We start from the raw sequence: 23,711 nt of genomic DNA, 5'->3' as shown, positions 1-23,711 counted from the left end.
TGCTGTTCCTGGTGATTTTTTTTTCATTATTTGTTATGAGGATGGAAAAGTAGTTATTATCATATAGATCATCTCCAACATTCCATGTTAGAGAAGGATGTACTTTGAAATCGCATAGACTTATGTCAATGGCTAAGAAACTTCCTGTTGAAATATTTAAATGAGTGTTGGCACTATTATATAGAAAACAAGTGTCGGTAATGTTTAGTACATTCTCTACAACTTCTCCTCTGCCATGGTTAGTGAGCCGCATGCAATGTTGTGGGCATTAAAGTCTCCGACAATTAAAAATGGTACTGGAAGTTGAAAAATTAAGTCTAGCCGTGCGGCTTCAGTAGGATTGTAAATCGGTGGGATATATATATATATATATATATATATATATATATATATATATATATATATATATATATATATACTGCAGATACTAATTCTTTTAAGACATCATGGGCACCTCTTGATAATGGCTCCAAAATGGGTGCCGAAATGCCCAGTTATAAAATCTGAACGCATTTGCCCATCTCCCGAGCCCCCAGACACTACTACACTCACCAGTCACTTCACTACTACGGCTGGGACCAGGGGACGGTTCATTTATACCGTCGATGGTGACGTGGCCTAGGTGGAGGTTAGGGTGGGATTGGCGCGAGAGTTGGCGCGAACATTTCCGACAGTGGGATTTTGGTTCGAGGATGGAGGGGTCGATATTTTCTTAATGAGAGGTCTCCATGTAGAAGTTAACCGTATGGCGTCATCTCTTTTATTAAGAGAATTTGGCCTTTTTTCTATTTCTATGGCTTCTCGGATACTTCTTGGTTTATAGAAGCGGATGTGGGCTATGGTTCTGGAGTTTTCAAAATCAATTCTGTGACCTGTATGAAGATGGTGTTGACCTAGAGCTGAAATTGAATCGGAATTGCGAACAGAAATGGAATGTTCATAAATCTTATTTTGGATTCTACGATTTGTTTGGCCTATATAGGATCGGGGACAGTCTGCACAAGGAATTTCATAAACTCCGTGCTGTTCATTTGGATGAGATGAAAGTTTTTGTTGGGGGGTAAATATTGTTTTTATTCCTCTTGGTTTAAGAATTTTGTCGACAAACATCATATTATGACTATATGTCATAAAATGTTCAACTATTTGAAGACTTCAGTTTTGAACTTGCTTCATTTTAAAAATGTTTACATTTTTCAAAAGTGTTCGATTATAAAATTATTGTGCAAAACTATTTGATCGATTTAGTTGAAATTTTGTGTGATGATTAAATATATTAAAAGAATGCGTTGGCGAACTATAAAAGGCTTACGTATAATTAATTAAATATCAAAAACAACCTTTTTTTTGGAATTTTTAGTATTTTTAAGAATAATAATTTTAATTTTTAAGATTTGCAACCACATTTAGGAATTTGAAAATTTATTTCCAAAACATTTATTCCTCTTAAAAATTATTTTAAATCCAATACAAATCCAAAATACTAATTTTTTTGAATTTTTTTAATTATATTTTTGAAGAAAAAGTTAAGGATACTTTTGAGAACTCAGAATAGTGAAATTATAATTTCTAGTGATACTTAGGAGCAATTTATGCAAGAAAATAATGTTTATGTACTTCCCACCAAAATGTGGTTATTTTAAAACAGATACCGCCTAGTATATTACACCAAGACCATAAAAAATACAGAAAGGTAGATAGACATACATCTTTTCATTAGAAAGATATTTTGATATAAACGTACAAAATTCTCATATAATTTTTACCATATATTATGTTATTACAGTGATTAAAAATGTCAATTAATCTAATTGATAGTGCTATCATTAATATTAATTAATTAATAATAGCATGAGCACCATTACTTTAGTAACATTTACAAACAATAGGTGCAACAAGCATCCAATATAAAAAAAACATATTGCGGTTTACTAACCTAGTTCTAGATTTTATAACAAATGCTATCTTTTTAGGTTTATTGCCATTCAAGTGTGATAAATGTGGAAATACATACAACTCTAAAATATCCTTGTATTGCCATATTAGAAGACATTGCGGTGTTGAAAAAAACTTTTTGTGTACTTTCGGAAAGTGTTCGGGTACTGGTAGAAAATACACTCATTATGGTTTACGAAAACATGTATCAAGGTGCCATCCAGACGATTACAGAACACATTATAATATTTTTCAGGGTAGTTAAAAATGTAGGGTGAATTTTTAATTGGAAATATATAATATATTTAAAAATAAATTATTAATATATTCAAAATAGTTTACTTATAATAAATATAAATTAGTATACCGCTTTTTTAACGTTTTAGTATTTGGACATAGGTACTTCGGGCTATTCTGTTTGTTCCATGAATTAATTATGTAACACTAATGTGACCATATTAATTGTCAACTGATCAGGGTTATTTTTTTTGTTTTAATTAACCGCATCAACTACTGAGGTTATTGCTGAGAAAATGGTAATATGTGTAAAAAATATGACCAGCTTTTTTTCTATACCAAGTAATATATAAATCCAAACACCCATTATAAATTATTTTATTGAAGCGAAGCTTTTATACTTGCTTATATTAATTTTTTCTGTAGTAAAAAGTAATACTTTGTTTATAGGTTAGCAGGGGGCGTTAGGAGAAAACCTAAAAAGTTATTGAATTATTATAACGTATATAATTTGTAAAAAAAATATAAATATTAGAATTACTTCATTCAATTTTAAAAATAATATTTAACTTTTGAAAATAGAGAAAACATTGTATGAAGCGAATTCACAATTTTTCCCTTCCTTTGTTTCGGCCACACTGGGTGCTACCTCTTACCGCTGAACATCGACGTAATAGTATAGAATAGGGCAGAGAACGATTGGATTGAGACTGGAAATTAAATGGGGTTATCTTTAGTGATCTTTAGTGAATTTCGATTTTGTTTGCATAATGGCCAAGTCAGGGTCAGAAGACGACGTGGTAAAATAGAAATCCACAGTTTATTGTCGAACAGCACCGCACCGCACCGCACCTCACCGCACTGATGGGGTTATGCTGTGGGGTGCCATCGCTTCTGATTTAACCCTAAAAAGGTGGACTATCATTTACTGGCTGTTATGGTGGACTATCGTTATTTTTACATCTAATAAAAAATTGGAAAAAAAAATACAAATGTAATTATAAACACTTTTATTACAAAAAACTAGAAAAAATGTAAGTCTTAGTAAGTGATACAAATATAAATAAAGTCGATGTGCACTACTTGTTTGCACACATTATACATGTGTGCATTGTACATCGGTGCTCGCCACATATAGTGTGATGGCATTGGTTACAAAATGTAGTAGTCATTCGCCTCTTTTTACTCGAACAATGGAAACATGTTCTGCATTTCTTTTCTTCAGGTAACGGACGTTCAACTTCTTTGGAAATTTTGAGGACATCCTTAATATTTTGCTTAACATTTCGACGTAAAAATCGTAATACCCAATCGTTCTTTCAACCAGGTTTCGGTGAGATGACGAGTCAATTCCACCATATGTTTGGTAAAACTTTTCTATTCATACATATCCGCATTCATATTCGAACACATCTGGTCAAATGTATCCACTCTCCACCTTTCGTTTCATTATAATTAGTTATTATAGTTTGTTTACCATTTATTTTGGAAATATCAACACCTTCGTGAAGTGTTTAAAGAAGTAAAACTACCTTATTTCCAAGTACTTCTTCTGTATATTTTTTTTTCTCCACCAATATTGCTTTTATATCTGGATCCATTAAATTGACAGATGAATTGGTTATACTGGATTTTTTTTTTCCTAAGTTAATGGCACTGGCAAAGCCAAAAGGCCAGTCAAGTTTTCTCATAGTTTTATCATCCATTTCCATTGTTTACATTATATACATATTAATATCTTATACATGTTAAATTGGGATACAATATTTTTAGTGTGTTAGTAAATGCCTAAATATTTTGGTTACTTATTTTCATTTTTAATGTTTTTTTTTTGATATCAGTATATATATAACGTTGTAACTATTCTTTTATTTTTATTTTTAATTTCTTTTTATTAGTATTTTTTTTATTATTTAATATTATTCATTTATCGGTTTGATTTTTTTTTTGTTTTTTTTTATATATTGTTTTTTTTTTGTTTTTGTATATATTGTTTTTTTTTTTGTTTTATTTTTTTTGTTTTTTTTTTATTTTTTTGTTTTTTTTGTTTGTTTTTTTTTTCGTTTTAGGCTTACAAATTTATTCATATGTCGCAATACTGCTTACAAAGTAATATTAGTAGATTTTACATACTGATATATGATGTTGTAGATACTATTATCCTCTAATGTCAATAGATTTGAAACATTTATTGGAAATTTCATTTTGTACGATATTAAATTTTGATAGAACTGATCAATTTCTAATTTTTTAACGGGCATTCTAAAAGAATATGTTGCAAATCGGCAATTTCATCACATAGACATTTATTATTATCTAACAAACCTATTTTATGTTTATAAGCTGGAAATAGTGCATGATTGCAGCGCATTCGACTTATTATCCGAATAATTGATCGATTACGTGTATTCTCAAACCATGGTTTGTCCCTTATTTTTGGTTGTATATTCTTAAAAAACTGTCCTTTGTCTCCACATTTATATTTTATCTGCCACTGTTTCTTAAGTTCCTTTCGAAAAATTGGAATAAAATCAGACTCTGGTATTTTTAATCTAAGTATTCTTCCATTTTTTGCACCATATTTTGCAAAATAGTCCACTTCTTCATTTTCTTCTATACCTGAATGGGCTTTTATCCATGATATATAAATTTGTTTTCCTCTACTTGATACATTTTGATACAATTCCAAAATATCAAGAAGAATGTAATTTAAATTAGGATTCAAACATAGATTATTAAGTTTTTCTACCGAACTTTTAGAGTCTGTAAATATGACAAATTTATCTTCTTCTTGTTCTAAACACAGATTAATTGCTAATTTTATGGCAATAAGCTCAGCACTGAAAATTGACATCATATCTGATAGTTTGTATATTAACTTAATATTTTTGGAAGGATAATAAACTGCACAGCCAACTCCATGTTCCGATTTAGACCCATCAGTATAAACTTTTTCATACTCTTTCCATTTTACTATACAATCCCGATAATATTCTTTTTGTATAATAATATTGTTTTGACACAAATAGCGAGCGTTAATATGGGTCTTAACTGGAGAAAGAAACATTTCATAAGAATAATTCCATAAAGGGATTCCATTGGATTTATAAAGTTCTTCATATCTTTGTACATTGGTAATAAAACTTTCAACTAATAATGGTATTTTTTTCTTATCCCAATATTTAGATGTTAAAACCAAACCAGCTAAACTAGATATTTTAACCAATAACTTGGATTTCTGACTTCTTAACTTTAACACGAATTTGTCAGATAGAAATCTTCTCCGAAGATTCAATGGCGGTTCGCATGTTTCTGTTTCCATAACGTCTACAGGCGTACTTCCCAAGTATCCAATACTGAGTCGAAGACATTTGTTTTTTATTTTATCTATTTTTATAAGATTTGTTTCTGCAGCTGAATGGTAAAATAAAGATCCGTAATCTAAAATAGATCTAACGAGTGTTCTATAAAATAGTAACATTATTTTTGGATCCCCTCCCCAGGAGGAATGACCGAAAGTTTTTAATAAATTAACACTATTTTCTGTTCTTTTGATTATATAATTTATCTGTTCTTTCCAATTTAATTTACAATCTAAAATTACTCCTAAAAATTTAGTGGAAGATTTGTAAGGAAACAAATATTTTGATAATTTTATTTGGTGAGGACACCGAAATCTTTTTCTCGTAAAGGTAACTAATACTGATTTTTCTTCGGAAATTGATAAGCCGTTATTGAAAATCCAATTATCTAAATTTCTTATTGCATAATTGAGTTGATTATGACCTATCTCGATGGATTTGTGACGAGTATAAATAACAATATCATCAGCATATTGCAAAACTGATATATTATGTGGGATGTCAACAAATAAATCAGTTGAGTAAATAATATAAAGTATAGGACTTAATATACCACCTTGTGGCAAACCCATAGATGTTTGTCTGCATTCAGAGAATAAGTGGTTTTCTCTGAAAAATAAATTTCTATTACTGTATAGAGTATATAGGTGTTTAGATAGACTTTGGGGAATTCCCATCTGACACATTTTTTTATATAATATGTCTAATTTCACGTTGTCGTATGCCCCTTTTATGTCTAAAAATAAAGCTGATGTTGACTGGTCATTGGAGAGTGATAATTGAATATCTTTAATGAGAGTGGCCAGGTTTTCATATGTCGACTTTTTTTTTCGAAATCCGAATTGAGTACTATGAATAAGATTATTAGATTCCAAAAAAAATTCTAGTCGTGATTTTATCATTCTTTCGTATGTTTTTAGAACACATGATGCTAAAGATATAGCCCTATATGATGATGCATGATTTTTTGGTTTTCCTGGCTTAAGTATGGGAACTAAAATGTAATTTTTCCATTGAGACGGTATTTCGACTTTGTTTAACCAAATATCATTTAGTAGATTTAGAAGAAAAATTTTTCCTGATCTAGGAAGATTAAACAACATAGGATAATGTATATTATCAGAACCTGGAGCTGTATTGGCAGATTTTTTGAGTGCCATGTCTAATTCTTGAAGTGAAAACTGGTTGGTGAGATAATGTCCACTAATACTATGTTCTCTTATATCTACACAATCAAGAAAGGTTGGGTCAGGGGATACATATGGAGGGGTTAAAATGCTGTGAAATTCAGCAAGCCATTCATCATGATCTGATTGATTCTGATTTGAATATTTTCGATTTTTAAAATTATTTACCTTTTTCCATATATTCTTAAGAGGTACCGATCTGCTGAGAGATTTACAATAATTTTCCCAACTATTTTTTTTATTTGTTTGAAGGTTTTTTTTGCTATAGCATCAGTTCTTTTATATTCTAACAAGTTATCTAGTGTGGGATTGTTCATATATTTATGCAAACTGTTTCTTCGTTTCTGTACTAGAAATTGACATTTTTCATTCCACCATTGTTTATTTTTATTTGAACTTTTATTTGATTTAAATTTAGGTATAGAAAGATTTGCTGCATTTTTAGTTATTCTTATAAAAGAATTGTAATCACCAACTTCTGTTTTATTGAACTGTTCTTGAAACTCCATATAATATATATCCCAGTTTGCCTTTTTAATATTCCATTTTCAACAAGATAGTAATTTATTAACTTTGGGTGCCAAATATATTTGTGTAATGCATGGTAGATGATCAGATCCATAAAGATCTTTTATTGTGTCCCAATATAGTAAATGTTTTATACAAGGAGAACAAATTGTCAGATCGATAGCAGAATGAGATTGCAAATAATTTCCTATGAATGTAGGTGATCCATCGTTGAGATATACCAGATTATTTCGGTCAAGAGCTTTCATAAGCGTTATGCCATAGTGGTCTGTGTTTGGCCCACCCCAGGCAATATTATGTGAATTAAAATCTCCCGTAAAAATTACAGGTGGATTAAAAGAACTAAAGAATTGATCCCAAATATGCAACGAAATTTTAGTTTTTGGTGGAACATAAAGCGATACAATGGTAATATTTTTTTTATCATTACATTTTAAAATAATGGATGATTGATTACAATTAGGTAGTAAAACAGAGATAGGTAATTCTGTATACAAAAGTTTTGATTTAATAAGGATGGCCGTTCCCCCGCCATTGCGATCTAAACGGTCATCCCTCACAATGTTGTAACCTGGAAGATTAAAATATTTATTGGATGTAAATCTAGTTTCTGACAAGCAAGCTATATCGATGTTATGATCATTTAACAAATATTGTAAATTTTCTTTATTTGAATTTGCCGATTTAAGGTTCCATTGACATAGAGTTATATGATCCATGTTCAAAAAGGTTATTTAAACTAGTTTTAATAATATTTGTAATTTCGTTTTCCTGTATGTCTAATTTATTTTTGTTCTTTATTGTATTTATGGTTGATAAAACTATCTGAAAAATGACATTTGCAATTTCATTATTTTCGGTTTCTCTTATGACATTTTCTGATTTATTTTCATTTTGAATATTGGACTGATATTGTTCTGAACTCAAAATTCCCCCTTTCTTAAAAGGAAGATTAACTGAACTAATAATGGATTGATGCGCTGAAAATGTAGGATCGGGAGATAAAGGATAAGATCTTTTACTTTTTTTTGTAAAGTTATTTAATTGGGCTTGAGAGTATGAATGGGAGTTCGATCTTTGGATAATGGATCGAGTATTGGATTGGTGTGATATTTGTGGAACGGGCTTGGACGATGTTGAAGTTACATGAACATTAACTGAATTTGAGGAATTTTGTTGTAAATTAGAATTAATTATATTATTATCAACAGCATTCGAAGGTAGATGCTTAGATACAATATCTGCATAACTTTTTTTTGGAATACTACTATTAGCATCCTTGAATGAACAATTTGTCTGTGACATCATTTGTTTAATCTTTTCTTGTCTGTTGTACTCCGGGCATACATTAAAATCATTAGTAAAATGGTTTCCATTGCAAGAAAAACACTTTACTGTAAATTCGTCTGATGAGCAGGTAACTGTGTCATGATTCTGAGAGCATTTAAGACATCTGATTTTACTTCGACATTGTTTACTAATATGTCCATAGCGGTAACAATTATTACACATTACAACCCTTTGTTTATAAACTTCTACTTCGTAAAGAACTTTGTTAATTTCTATATACTTAGGTAAGGTTTGACTTTTAAAGGAAACCAAAATAGTACTTGTAGGTATTAATTCTGTTTCGTTATCCGAGTTTTTTACTTTTCGGTTCATTCTTTTAACAAATTCCACTTTAAATTTACAATGAAAATCATAGGCCCTAATTTTATTTTTTAAATATTCAACTGGTAAATCTTTATCAATGAATCTAATAATTCCTAATCGAAATATTAAAAATTTAGGAATATATGCAGACAAGTTTTTATTTTCTAAAATGTGAGATTTTAACAATACATTAGCACTCAAATAGTCCTTACAAAAAACCCGAATTCGATTTCTCCCTATCGATTGAATTTGTTTTATTTTTTTATCTAATTCCGGATGTGAAGTTAAAATTATTTCTCCAATTTTTATTGCATTTAATTGGCCTGTATAATTATCCATATTATTTTCAATGTAAATCTGAAATGGGCCTATATCAGTAGACTGATAAAGGAATGTTGTTTTTACTTTTTTGATCGTTTCATTATTATTGTGAACGGAAAAACTTGATTCTGGATTTGAACTAGCCTCAACTATCTTATCCTTTAATATAATTTGTTTTTTATGTTTTTTATCTTTAGTATTCCGATTCAATGCAGGAGAATCTATAATTACATTTAAATGATTTGAACCACTTATCTGATTATTTCCTAGATCTAAGTTTTCTGGAGGATCTGGTAGAGGTGGGGGTTTCCCCCCATCATCCACTTCCATATGAATGCACTAAGCTTTCACAACACCCTTCTAACCACAATTATAACTAATTTTCAAATAATTAATATTGTCTTTTAAAACGATTGATTGTACTAAACTTCTAAGATACACGTGTAAGCTCGACAACTGTTCACGCAGGAATGGGTTATACTGGATGGCTCAAAAATTTCTGAATTACCACTATTTTTAGAATCCACTTTTTCATCTGAATCTTTCGATTTAAAGTCCAAAGCATCTTCTTCTAATTCCCAGTCACTTCCACTACCTTCAAAAGGTTCCTGCTCACTAGCTTCACCATTCATTTAAACTGTATTTCATCGTTTATTTAATTTGCCGCTAAAGGTTTTCTTGATGGCATAGTGATACAATTAATTAAAATAATATTTACTACAAATATAAAAAAGAATTAGATAACCACTTACCAAAAACGTCACCTAGTATTGACTATTTTAAAAAAATTGGCATAAGGGCTACTGGTGTGCTACGATTGTTAATTATGACATGACCTAAACATGTAATGTTAGTAGGTCAATATCCGTGATTTCCTTTATGCCACTTGAAAGTTTGTTAGTTGTTTCGATAACGAACCTGCAAAATAAAAAACCTAACGGCAGGTCGTGAAAACAAAACATTTTATCTTGGAAAAGTTACGGTAAATTCTATTTTCAGAAAAACGCATCCATATATTTTGCAATTTAAAAATTGGCGACATTGTGCTATTTTGCAAGGTATTATTGTAAGATAGTCGATAAATGGTTTTTTATTATTTTTAATTACTTCAAACGAGATATAACATGCAATTTAAGTAAGATATAATGCACAAATAGTATATTCTTTACTCAATCGAAGCCACATAGTGATTATAACCCATTCTCATTAATCTTCAGATACTCGTTGTAGATATTCACTAAAGTAAAATACTGCGAACGAATTGAACGAATATTTTATAAAAAAATTTTAACTGGTTCATAGTTCTGACTAGTATTAGCATTAGATGTGTTCCCATCGCTACCAAAAACGTATACAAAGTTTTTTGTGACATCCGAGTAAGATATTTACTTGAGTGAAATAGTGTGGACTAATCAAACGTACTTATCACATACTTACCGTCAAAACTAATACAGCGAGCAGTTCGTCTGCGAACATTTTTATATAAAAGGTTCATTCGCAGTATTTTGCACCAGTAGATACATATTTTAACGCTTAATTCAGCTAACATTTTTTTATGAGAATTTTATACTGTTAGATATCTAATTTCCAGGGATGCTATTTCTTCTTCTTCTTTTTCCTCTTTATAAGCAATTCTGCTTGTTCGTTGGCGGATTAATACCTCTATGAAAGGTTGTCACTCCATCTTTTGCACGGTAGTCCGATACTTCTGCCGATTGTTGACTTATCTCTTGCTATCTTGACGACACGGGTCTCCTCCATCCTGCTTATGTGGTTATTCCATTCTTTTTTTCTATTTTGTGTCCATTCATCTATACAATGTACGTTACATTTTATTATAATGTTTTCACTTCTCTTTCGATCTCTCAGCGTATTTTCTGTAATTCTTCTCAGTACTCTCATCTCTACCGTTTCCAGTAGCCTTTGCGTTGTGACTGTGTCGGGTCCTGTTTTTGAGGCATATGTCATTATTTTTTTTACACTGGCTTTATAAATTTTTGACTTCATTTCAGTGTCTATGTAATATAGTGTTATTAAGGCATCCCGCCAGTCTATTTGCTTTTTGTACTTGATCTCTTACTTCTTTGTCCAGGTCTCCATAGCTAGACAGTGTAATTCCCAGGTATTTTATTTCTATTACTTCTGCAATACTGATGCCATCAATTTTTATTTTACACCTGGTTGGTTCTTTGTTCACTACTATTGTTTTAGTTTTCTGAGATGAGATTGTCATTTTAATTTCTTTTCCTCTTATGTTAAACCTGTGGACCAGTCTTTGCTACTATTTTCATCTTGGGCTTACATATTGCGTCTTCTACGTAACAGAGTATTTTTATTTCTTCGTTTCCCATTTTGTATTCTCTTCCTTTGTTAACGCTTTTGATGATTTTAGCCATGATCAAATTGAAGAGCATGGGGCTCAATGAATTCCCTTGTCTTATTCCGCTGCCTATTTCTATAGGTTCTGTAAGTTTTTCATCTATTCTGACTTCCATTTTGTTGTTTTGGTAGATGTTTTCAATAGTTTTTATAATATTTAGGGGAACTTCTCTATTATACAGAAGATGGATTACATCGTTGAGTCTTACTCTGTCAAACGCTTTCTTTAGGTCAATTCGACATAGAAATGCTGGTTTATTATACTCTAGTGATTTCTCAGTAATTTGCTTTATAACGAATATTTCATATGTACACGATCTTCCACTACGAAAACCCTGTTGTTCATCTGTTAAACTTGTCCTCTGATTTATTAGCAGTTGTAAAATTTTAGTTGTCAGTTTTAGCGTAGTATTTAACAAGTTTATACCTCTGTAGTTTTTGGCTGTTTTTCATCTCCTTTTTTAAATAATAGAATTAGTTTGTGTTTTATAATTTTATTAATAAATCTTGTTAATTGTTATGTCACTGCTGCTCCATAATATTTCAGTAATGCGTTTGGTAACCCGTCTTTACCTGCTAGTTTTCTGCTCTTTAGGTTTTTAAGTATTTTCCGAACTTCCTGTACGCTTTTATAGTTATATATATATATATATATATATATATATATATATATATATATATATATATCTATATATATATATATATATATATATATATATATATATCTATATATATATATATATATATATATATATATATATATATATATATATATATATATATAAGTTCTTCATTTGTGGTAATTTCTGGTGCAATTTACTCCGAGTTGCAAGCAGTACTAGATATTGAGAAAATTGATCTGTGCCTCGTTTCTGAAACACACTTCACTAAACAGTCATATGTAAAATTTAGGGGGTATAGAGTATATTCTACTGTACACCCAGATAATGCAGCTAAAGGAGGAAGCGCTATTATAATCAAAGATAACATCTTGCATCATGAGCATACATACAAGCTACAACAGTCTGTGTGAAGATGAAAACACATACATTAAATATAAGTTCAATATATTGTCCTCCTAGACACTTCATTAAAAGAGAGCAATATAAAGAGTTTATGAACACTTTAGGAAAAAGATACATCATCGGTGGTGACTTTAATGCAAAAAATACCCACTGGGGCTCTAGGCTAACTACAACTAAAGGAAAAGAACTATTGTCAGCTATTAAGGAACAAAAGGGTGAAGTAATCTCTACTGGTAGACCAACATACTGGCCTACCGATAGGAACAAAATTTCAGACCTGATAGATTTCTTTATTTACAAAAATATCTCAGCTAACTATCTGGATATCAATGACGACTGGGACATGAACTCTGATCACTCACCGATATAATTTTAACTATGAGTGATACAGTGATTAAAAAAGAGTTTAATCCAATATTGACTAATAAAAAAACTGACTGGGAGAGCTTCAAAATAAACCTAGAACACAAAATTATTCTTGCTGTGCCATTGAGAAACACGAGGCAACTTGATGGCGAATTAGAAGTCTTTATAAAAAATATCCAACAGGCAACTTGGGAAAATACTCCCACAATAACTTCTAGAACAAAAGTGAACAAATATCCAAAAGGAATCCGAGAACTCATAGTAGAAAAAAGGAAGTTAAGGAAAGAATGGCAGCAATGTAGAGCTCCACGAGACAAAACTAGTCTAAATAATGCTACGCAAAAACTAAAAAAGGAGATACATAATATAAAAAATTCAACAATTAATTCTTTTTTAAGTAATTTAACAGCTGACCAGAACACAGATTATTCTTTATGGAAGGCAACAAAAAGAATGAAGAGACCAATTATTCATTCTCCTCCTATCAAGTTGGAAAACGGCAACTGGGCTAGAAGTAACGAACAGAAAGCAGAACGATTTGCAGATCATTTAGAAAGCACGTTCAAATCCAACCAAAATGATGGTGAAGAACTGAGATGGGAAGAACCATTCCAAACTGAAGAAAGAATAACGTTAACATCACTTAGAGAAGTATCAACAGAGATAAAAGAGAATATAAATCCTAAGAAAGCTCTAGGATATGATCTCATAATAGGCGAATTATTAAAAAATCTACCAACAAAAACCCATAGTTAAGCTGACACACCTAATAAATGCTGCTTTTAGATTGAGATATGTTCCCAGACTCTGGAAAGTAGCCGAAGTAATTATGATCGCCAAACCAGGTAAATCTCCTAATGAAGTGACATCCTGTAGACCAATATCACTCCTTCCGGTGATGTCAAAAGTATTTGAAAAACTTCTATTGAAAAGATTAAAACCAATAATAGAAAGAAAAAATCTTATACCAAATCATCAATTTGGTTTCAGAAATCAACATTCCACTATAGATCAAGTTCACAGAATAACGAATATAATAGAAAAAACATTAGAAGAAAATAAAGTCTGCTCTACAATTTTCTTGGATGTAGCACAGGCGTTTGATAAAGTCTGGCATGACTTTGACATGACACAAAACCATTTGAGCTAGTGTAAATGTGTAACAGTTTAGTGTAAAAAGCAGAGTATAGTGCTGTGAAATTATTGCATGTTAGTTGTAGTGCATTAGTTAATAGATAAAATAAGAGTAAGCCATAGGGTAAGCCTTAGATTTAAGCATTTGCTGTTATTATGCTAGGTCAGAAAATAACTGATAATTGGTCATTTGTGACCAGATAGCAGTATACAAACACCGCACAGGTTTTATTAAAAAAAAAATTACTCCGGACAAATTGACCTATTATGTCGATTTGTCCTTCAGTTGTTCAGAGTGTAAGTCTGTATATGGGTGCCTATTAACTTGTGACATACAAGACAAATGTTCCTACCTCTCACTATTAAAGACCCAAATAAACTTACTGTTGTAGACTTCTTTCATTGAAAAATGAAGAATAATCATAAATGATAGGGTTGTACATTCATTAATTTTCATAATTAACTTTCCATTAGTAAATACTAATATATAAACGACTACAAAATTTCAAATATAAAAACTTTTGTTTCAATTCATGCAGTTTCATTTTGATATAAACTGCACTTGAATATATTGTGTTAAATATTGGTTATGAGCACATATGTTTGGTTGGTTTGGTATAGCAAATAATAATGACTAAAGTTAGTAGACAATTGCGAGTGGAATCAGCGAACCGAGTATAGAATGATCAACATCACCGATTTAGTTCGATTTACTTTAACTTCAAAATTACACCAAAAGCGTGGCAGAAATCAAAAGAACTAAACAAATATTCTTGTTTAAGAAACAAACTTATACTCAATATGTTTCTTTTACAATGTATCATAGTTTTTTTTCCATCTAGACGTCAAATCGCAAAATGTAGGTATAAAAAAAGTGCCTTGGAAATATTAAGAGCCCAACTTATTCACATATTTCTCTGACCTACTTCTCTTTTTTACTTATGAAATATACACATCTATAATTTTTACCTAGTTTTACCGTAACTAACTACTCCAGACGTCAGAGGCGAAAATGCCACTGAATCTTTAAAAATATACGAATAAGCTGAATTTTTCCGAGAATAGTGATTTTGGGGCCCCAAAAGTTGCAAAAAAGTTTACCACTTTTACCCCCAGGCTTCTCCCTAAAACCCCCCTCGTAGGTTGATAAAAACGCAAAAAAAATCGATTTACTAAGAATCTGTACGCTGTAGAAAAAAATGTTTTAAATAAAAAATGTAGCTGAGATAATTTTAAACAAAAATGTTTATTAGCACTTTTTGTGTAGAATGCATCGTTCTCTGAGAAACAACACCTGAAACGACCGTCAATTTTTAATCTTAGTTACGCGCGCGAAATCATTGTTCAATAAAATTTGTATCAGCTCGACAGTAAAATTTCGATATCTTTTGATTCAAGTGTCCTACCGACAAAAATTAAAATGCGTTTTAAAGGTAAAGAGTTCAGCTTTCGTATGTAATCTCTGTATTTTGCCGCAAATAAACTCAGATTTTATAAAGGTGTTAAATAAATTTACGTAGTGCGATTTATCCATTTTTTATGATTCTCGTAAGATCAATACAATCTATCCCTTTCATTGACTGACTACTACGAAGTTTTGATTACTAGAACCTAACCTTTAAAACCTATAGCATAAAATTTTAGTTTTGAGTTTTGGCAACAAATGTGAAGCATTTGAAATATGCTTAAAAAACTTTCACATAACAAACGATCTGAAACGTTTAAACTTTTTTTTTTATATTATTACACTAGTACATTGTTCAAAAGAACCAAACTTCTGCTATAATCTACACCCAAAACCGTTTTCTTGGAGGCATTTTCCGTGACGTGCGATCGTTTGTAAGAAAATAAACATTAAATTCTGCGTTTTTTATTCATATTTTAAATATTTCATATTTGTTGCCACAATTCAAAATTGAAATTTTATGTCATAAAATTTTACTATGACTAGTCAATGAAAGTGATCAATTCTATTGATCTCAGGAGAATCATTAAAAATTGCAAAAATCGCGCCACGTTTATTTATTTAACACCTTTATAAAAACTGAATTTATTAGCGGCAAAATACAAAAACTACAGATGAAAGCTGCCCTCTTTACCTTTAAAATACATACTGATTTTAGTCGATAGGACACTTGGATCAAAAGATATTGAATTTTTACCGTTCGTAGAGCTGATACAAATTTTATTAAAAATTGATTTTACGCGCGTAACTGACATTCAAACTCGTCGGTCGCTTCAAGCGTTGTTTCTGAGAGAACGGTTGATTCTACACAAAAAGTGCTAATAAATAGTTTTGTTTAAAATTATCTCAGCTACATATTTAATTTAAAACATTCTTTTCTACGACGTACAGATTTTTGGTAAATCGATTTTTTTGCGTTTTTTCCATCCTACGAGGGTTGTTTTAGGGGAAACCCAGGGGTAAAAGTGGTAAACTTTTTTACATCTTTTTTGGGGTCCCAAAGTTAATATTCTCGTCAAAATTCAGCTTGTCCGTATGCTTTTTAGGCGTCAACTCTCTGACGACTGGACTAAATCTTTTCCGGGAAACTAGAAACTTGGGACTACAAGTGTGCTCTACTCAGAATTAGATTAGCAGGGGAAGGTTATACACGCAAATAACTATATTATAATAATTGTTCGTAAATTGTAAATGATATTAGGGAAATTTTAATTTTTCACGGTAATAGTACCAAACCATAAATTTTTGGAAGTATGTGTATAACAAAACTCACTACGCATTTTGTTAAATCTTTTAAGTGTTGGTATAAGTAGAGTAACAAAGAAGAAAAAAAGTTTGTAAATGTGTGTGTATGTCTTTTTTTGTAGGAAATTTGACGTTTTCTATTAAAAGGCCCATATTTGGAGAAAACATGTTTTTATTTTAATAACTTCAAATCTCACTTTTAGGTCCATTGGGTTTCAAATGTCCTAACTGCGGAAATACCTACAAACGAAAAGATCATCTGCAACGTCACGTTAACTACCAATGCCAAAACAAAAGAAGATTTGGGTGTATGTTATGTCCTCACAGATGCAACTTGAAAAGTAATCTTAAAATCCACCTCATGCTGAAGCACAAGCTAAACGGTGACAATGTTTCAAACTACATGTTGACACCTGAATAATTGTGTTGAATTTTCGTTGAATGGCGTTTTGAAACTAGGTGTTTCAGACTCTATAATATTTATAACTTTCTGGACATTTTGTTCATACCTTATGACATACCATAGAAGAGTTCTATAATGTACGTAAATAAATAATAGAAAAGTATAATATTTTAAAGTTCTTTCTAATAAAAACGATACTGGCGATTCCTCAAGAAACATGGGAAATATATTAAAAGTTATAGAGGATATCATTGTTGTTTTTACATATTTTACAACATTAAAAAAAACCTTGAATTATCTCTGTTTGTCTGTCGGTGAAGTGAACACAGCTCCTCCATTAATAAAACAAATATAATGACAAATGAGGTCTCGAATGAAAGTTTATAACCCAAAGATGATATTAAAGGTGAGAAATTTGACATTGCACTTCCGGTTCTGGAGTTGCAACCGGAAGTACTGTTTTAAAGTGGCCGAAATAATACAAGTGTTATATTACTCTACGCGGCTCAGCAAGACGAGAACAGATATGTACTTTTGGTTATTATATTACTGTCGGTTAAAAAGTTATGACCGGAAGTTTGGCAAAAATGACTCAAAATTAGTGAAATAATGTGTCAATTGACCAAAAGCTACACGGTGAGTTGTTCAAATATCGACTTTAGGTTCTACTTCCGGACACGTTTGGTGAAAACTTAGGACTTACGAATTCCAGTTGCTTATTGCTAATTAATTTGGCATGTAGTTATTGCTAAAAGTTGCTTCATGAGTTTTAGATAACCTTGAAGTACACTGCTGGTTAAAATAACACGATTACTTTAATATTTTGTGATCTCGTGGAATTTTGAAAGACCTCCAATGGTCAATTTTGTCAGAACAAGGCAGAAAACAACAGATTAATTAATAGAAAACATATAAATTTCACACTAAGATTTGTACTCCAAACATATAGTTGTTGTCTCCTTAAGCTCAAATTAGTCGACTTCGGATAGCTATGCTTTATAGTATGGTACAATTGGTCCAAAAAAAGTCTAACCCCGACATGCAAAGTAAAAGTTTCCCTCCACCACCAAATTGTTCTATATGTTCGTATATTGTTTAGTAAAAAGTCACACCATTTTGAGCGTCGGGTTTGGGGGGAGATGGGAGAAGTCGATAAATTAGTAGTTTTTTACGTTTTTTGTCAATATTTTTAAAACTATGCGGTTTACTATGAACAATGATACATACAAAAATGTTCTACAATAAATTTTAAACAAAAAAGATCCGATGAATAATACTTCTAAAACAAGCGGTTTCAAAATTAAAAAGATTACGAGAAATTAATAAGCAAATTAGTTGTAAAAATGATTGTAAAAGTAAACTCGAAATAAAAATGTTAAAATTTACAAGCCGTAAAAAAATTAAATAAATACGAAGTATTTATTTATTTAAAAAAAAATCAAAGAAGCGGCTCTAATTATGCTAAATGAGACCAATTGTGTCGCAAATTTCTCGGCAGAATGTAGTAGGATCTGGTTACCCATATTAAAACAGGAAGTTAATAAAGGGAAAATACCAGTATTCGTTACTCAGTAACATATAGTGGATCATTTATGTTTTTAAGTAAAAAGCATATAAAATCAGAATGTGGTGTTTATTGAGTGTAAACTAAATGTAATACCAAATACTTAACATGTGGTGATATTATTATGAGGTTTTTTCCTGGTTTTTCCCTCATAGTTTATTTTACTGTCATTAAGGCATGTGTTTGTCTTTTTAAAGACGAATTATATGCTATGATTTTTTCTAACGGATATTCAAATTAAAGTTGATTTCATGTAATCGAATGAACTATCTTACAAGTAAAGTCGTCCCAGGAACGCAACTCAACAATATTGGCAATGTCATTTTAAAGTCGTCTACTTTAAAATGTATTACAAATATTATTATTATATGTATATACAAATTATTAGAAGAATTTTTCACCAACTAACAAAAAAACTAAATTTGTTTAATTTACTAATATTTGTATTTTGTGAACGATTTTCGAAGTGGAAATTGAAACGTCAATAAACTTACTTTAACCTTTAATTGTGGCTTATTTAAAAATTTTAAATAAGCCACAATTTTATTAAAAATTTATTAAAATGATTTATAAATTTTTTAAATAGTAATTACTTTAAAATGCCACAAGAAAATAGCTTCAGAACAATACGAAATATTAAAACATTAAAACACCTAAACTCTCTTTCTTATTAACACGGGTTATAAGGAGATGAAAACGTGAACTGTAATAAAGCGTTTGATGTCGGAATCCTGGCTTTAAAAGACATTGAAAACAAAACATTCAATGAGATACACTTAAAAAAAAGTTAGCTGTTAAGTCCCTAGCCTCTATAACGAGGTCGATGACAATTAACACCACTACGGTGTATGTAACCCAAAAACTTTTTTACATCGGATGTGTGCACAGAAAGGAGTGATGAGAGATTTAAAGAAATATTTCAATATGAACTATGTGCGTATACTTAATATTTGTTCGACGAATTTGGCTCAATGAAAAAAGAAAGCAAATCTTCAATGGTTACTGTTTTGGTTCCAGCCACAAAAGAATAATCTTGGACTCTAGATTCAGGGAAAATGTCATACATCATTGATGGAGGTCACCTCCTTCATCGTGTCTTCTGGTGATGCCCAGCTATCTTCAAACAGATTTACGAGCAATATAGAGGCTACGCAATTATTTATTACCGAACAGTGACTCTTGTATTTGATGGATACCAGCAAGGAAATACAAAAGATGATAAACACCTAGGCAGAGCACGTTCTAACATTGAAGTAGAATTAGAAGACTCAATCCATGTAAATATAAACCAATGTGAATTGTTTTCCAACGCCAACAACAAAATTTTTCATTATTTCACTTCTTACAGTACACTTGCAAATATGTGGTTACACAGTTCATCAAGTATCGGGTGACGCTGACTTATTAATAGTTTTAAGAGCTATTGATGAAGCTAAGAATGACGTTAAATCTTGTGTTATTGGGGATGAAATGGACCTACTAGTTTTGTTAACTGTCCACGCATCATCAGAGAAGAAATTAAAAATGGTGTTACCAAAGAAAAGCAATTAGCAGCAAAAAGTCTACACTATGGCTGACATTTACAGGATGTGACACGGTATCAGCTATTTACAAAAAGAGGAAAATAATACCGTCAAGGAAAGTGCAAGCCAACGACGTCCTTCGTAGTAAACTTCTAGTCTTCAATGACCCCAAAGTTGACTCTAGTGCAGCTGACGTCGGAAAGTATTTCCTTTGGTAAGGTACGAGGGGGTAAGATACGTAAGATACAGGGGGTACAGAGTTGGGAGAAGATTAACGAACACCGGACACCAATTACAACAGTACGTGTTGAAGCTCCCGAGGAATTACTTTCCCTCATAGTGTGTACTTGCAAAGACTATTGCATCCGTAACTGAGAATGTATAAAGAGTGGTCTAAACTGTTCAAGAATATGTAGTAATTGCTCAGGCCTAGGATGTGCTAATAGGGATACAACCATCATAGACGAAGATGTAGAAGAGGAGCATGTTGTATTTGAAGAGGACTGAAACTGATGAATAAGTTTACTCGAACTGATGAATAAGTTTACTTTAAACTCATTGCATTATAGTCATCATTATTACGCAAGACTTACCTTTTTTACTAAGTAGATAATACCTTTAGCTTCTGATAAGAAGTTATTTATTTCTTTTTTATTCAATACTCTTGATTTGTTTGGTTTGTAGTCAACGTTTGTAGTTTGTGTAGTATTGAGTAATTGCTTTATTTTAAAATAAAATGTAGACCAATTCATAGCTCTGTCTTAAGTTTAGCGATAATAATTCATAATTAGCCGTTTTAGCAGCTTCACTAATCTCTTCTGGAATCAAGTCGGCGTCACTTTTACTACTGACTTCCATTTTTTAAAATGGAAAAGTGAAAACACGAGAAAAGTTGATGTTATTGTTATAGATACTCAAAATCATTCCACAAATTAAAAAAAAATCGTTAAGTGAAAAAAATCGTCTCGTAGATAGTTGCTTTCGGTACGATTTGTGTAACTTATAACTGTATATAACTGTACAAAGTCAAACTTTCGATTTAATAAAGTTTATTTTTCGGGACAACTGCAGAAAAAAACGTATTTACATTATTTTTTTTATAAATAATGCTACCTAAAAAGTGCTCTTTATCACTGGAATTCTGCAACGACCGATAAGCGGTTTTTATCTTACTTCACGTTAAGTTTTAGTTTAATCATTAACCAGGTAAGTTTTAGCCATTGATGTTCTTTTGTTTTTTTTTTCATATTCGACTTCCACTAACATTATCGGCATTTTTATTTAGTACTATTCTGCTTTTACACTAATAACTTAAACTAGCTCAATTAGTCCTTTTCGTCGTATAGAGATTTACCAATTATCAAGGAGCTAGAGGGGAATGTTACGATCCTCATGTTTGTAGAGCAATATTTATGATTCGTAGTAACAAGTAGCGATATCCATAATATTATTGCATTATAATTTATATTATGGATATCGTTCTTTATAATTATCGATAAACACAACACTAACTTAAAGTTTTTTTTAGAATACAAATGCACAAAATGTAATAGAGGCTTTAGGTTAAAAAATTCCTTAAAATGTCATATGATCACTGACTGTGGTAAAACGGCAAGATTTAAATGTAATCAATGTAACTATGTATCGGCAAGGAAAGCAAACTGTATACGCCATATGTACAGTGTACACGGAACAACACATGTTTAACCAGAAAATTTGATAAGAATGTAGCTTTTTAACAATGAAAGTTTATAATAAATCATTTGAATCAAATTTATGAATTTATTTTCTAGGTTTTCTTATTCTAAAAAGAATAAATGTCCGTTATAATAACCATTTGAATCAGGATATATGGACCAAAGGTTGAAATTTTTAACACTTCAGTAATAAATAAATTCCGGTTATGTGAGTAGGTGAAGGGGAATACAATGTTCAATTCTCTGAAACATACACATTTGGCTTTAGATCTTTTCATAATACATACGTGATTTTTGGTAATTTATTATTGATTTTTTGGTTTACTTCGTATTCAGTTTTACTTTTTCTATATGTACACTTATGTAACCTTATAACCTTATAACCCTAAAAATTAAATCCTTATACCTTTTTTTAAATCCGCATAGTTAAAAATCTTTTACATTTAACACCGATATTAATATCAGTGAGCTTAGATATATTTTATGTAAGTCTATTACGTCGAGTCTTACAAGTTTTTTCCAAATGGAAACCGATGATCTGTATAATCATACATGAACCGTTTTCCATTAAAGGTCGTGGCATATTATCATGCAAGTTGTGTTTCCAGCACATAGCCTTTGGTTTTCGAAAAATATAATTTAAATGGTTTTAAATATGAACAACGCACACTGTCCGGAACATAGCGTTTCAGACACTTAATGTTTTCGTTCAGTATATTAGAAAAAAATATTTTACTGATGCCGACGGCTACGTAACGAGTCGTAACCGGTTGGTAAGGATAATGTGAATTAGATGTCCGTCGTTTTCCCCTTGTTGTTTATTTAGGTATTTGTTTGATTTTGATACAGAGTATTTAATAAAATAATTTTCGAGGCTATTTTGTCATTTATTCATGTGTTTTTATTGCTTTGTGACAATTAATCACGGAAGTGGTAAACAATTAGGACTTTTGTACGGAAGTGATACCTCTTCTTTTTAAAAATACTTTTTGGTTTGATATGTACGGCTTCGTTAAATGTAGTATTTTGTTTTTTAACTGAAGGTGAAATTAAATTTAAAAAATATTTAAACTGAATCCTATTCATTCTAAAATATCTAATTTTGGTACTTGGTATACAAAAAAATTCTTCTAATAATTTAATTTTATCTGACTCATTCATATTATTATATATAATCATATTACTTCACATAATTTATATTGATAATTTATAAAATCTTGTACATGTTAAATTAGATGACTTTAAAATAATCTTGTCATTGTCAATATTTGTGAGTTGCGTTTCTGAGACGACTTTTCGATTACCTATATGAAATCAATTTAAGAATACTCGTCAGAAAAATCTTACCATTTGATCTTTAAAAAGACAACCACATGTAATCATGATGGTAAAATTCTCTCGTTATTGATCCCAATGTAAATAATGAGGAGACATCAAGAAAAAACTCTTGATACTATCCATAGATGGTAAGTGTTTTTGGTCTTACATTTAGTTTACCCACAATGTTATTATCAAAGTCTAATTTTATATGTACGTTACATTAAAACGTAAATGATGTATCCTCGATATATTATTGACTTATTCATAGTAATATTTTCTACTACTAATTTGCTCTTTTAATATTGGTAACCAGATCCTATTGCATTCTGTCGAGAAATTTGGGACACAATTGATTCTTTGATTTTTC

Source organism: Diabrotica undecimpunctata, chromosome 3, assembly GCF_040954645.1.
Source record: "Diabrotica undecimpunctata isolate CICGRU chromosome 3, icDiaUnde3, whole genome shotgun sequence".
In the NCBI taxonomy this organism is placed as follows: domain Eukaryota; kingdom Metazoa; phylum Arthropoda; class Insecta; order Coleoptera; family Chrysomelidae; genus Diabrotica; species Diabrotica undecimpunctata.
This window is presented reverse-complemented; position numbering follows the sequence as displayed.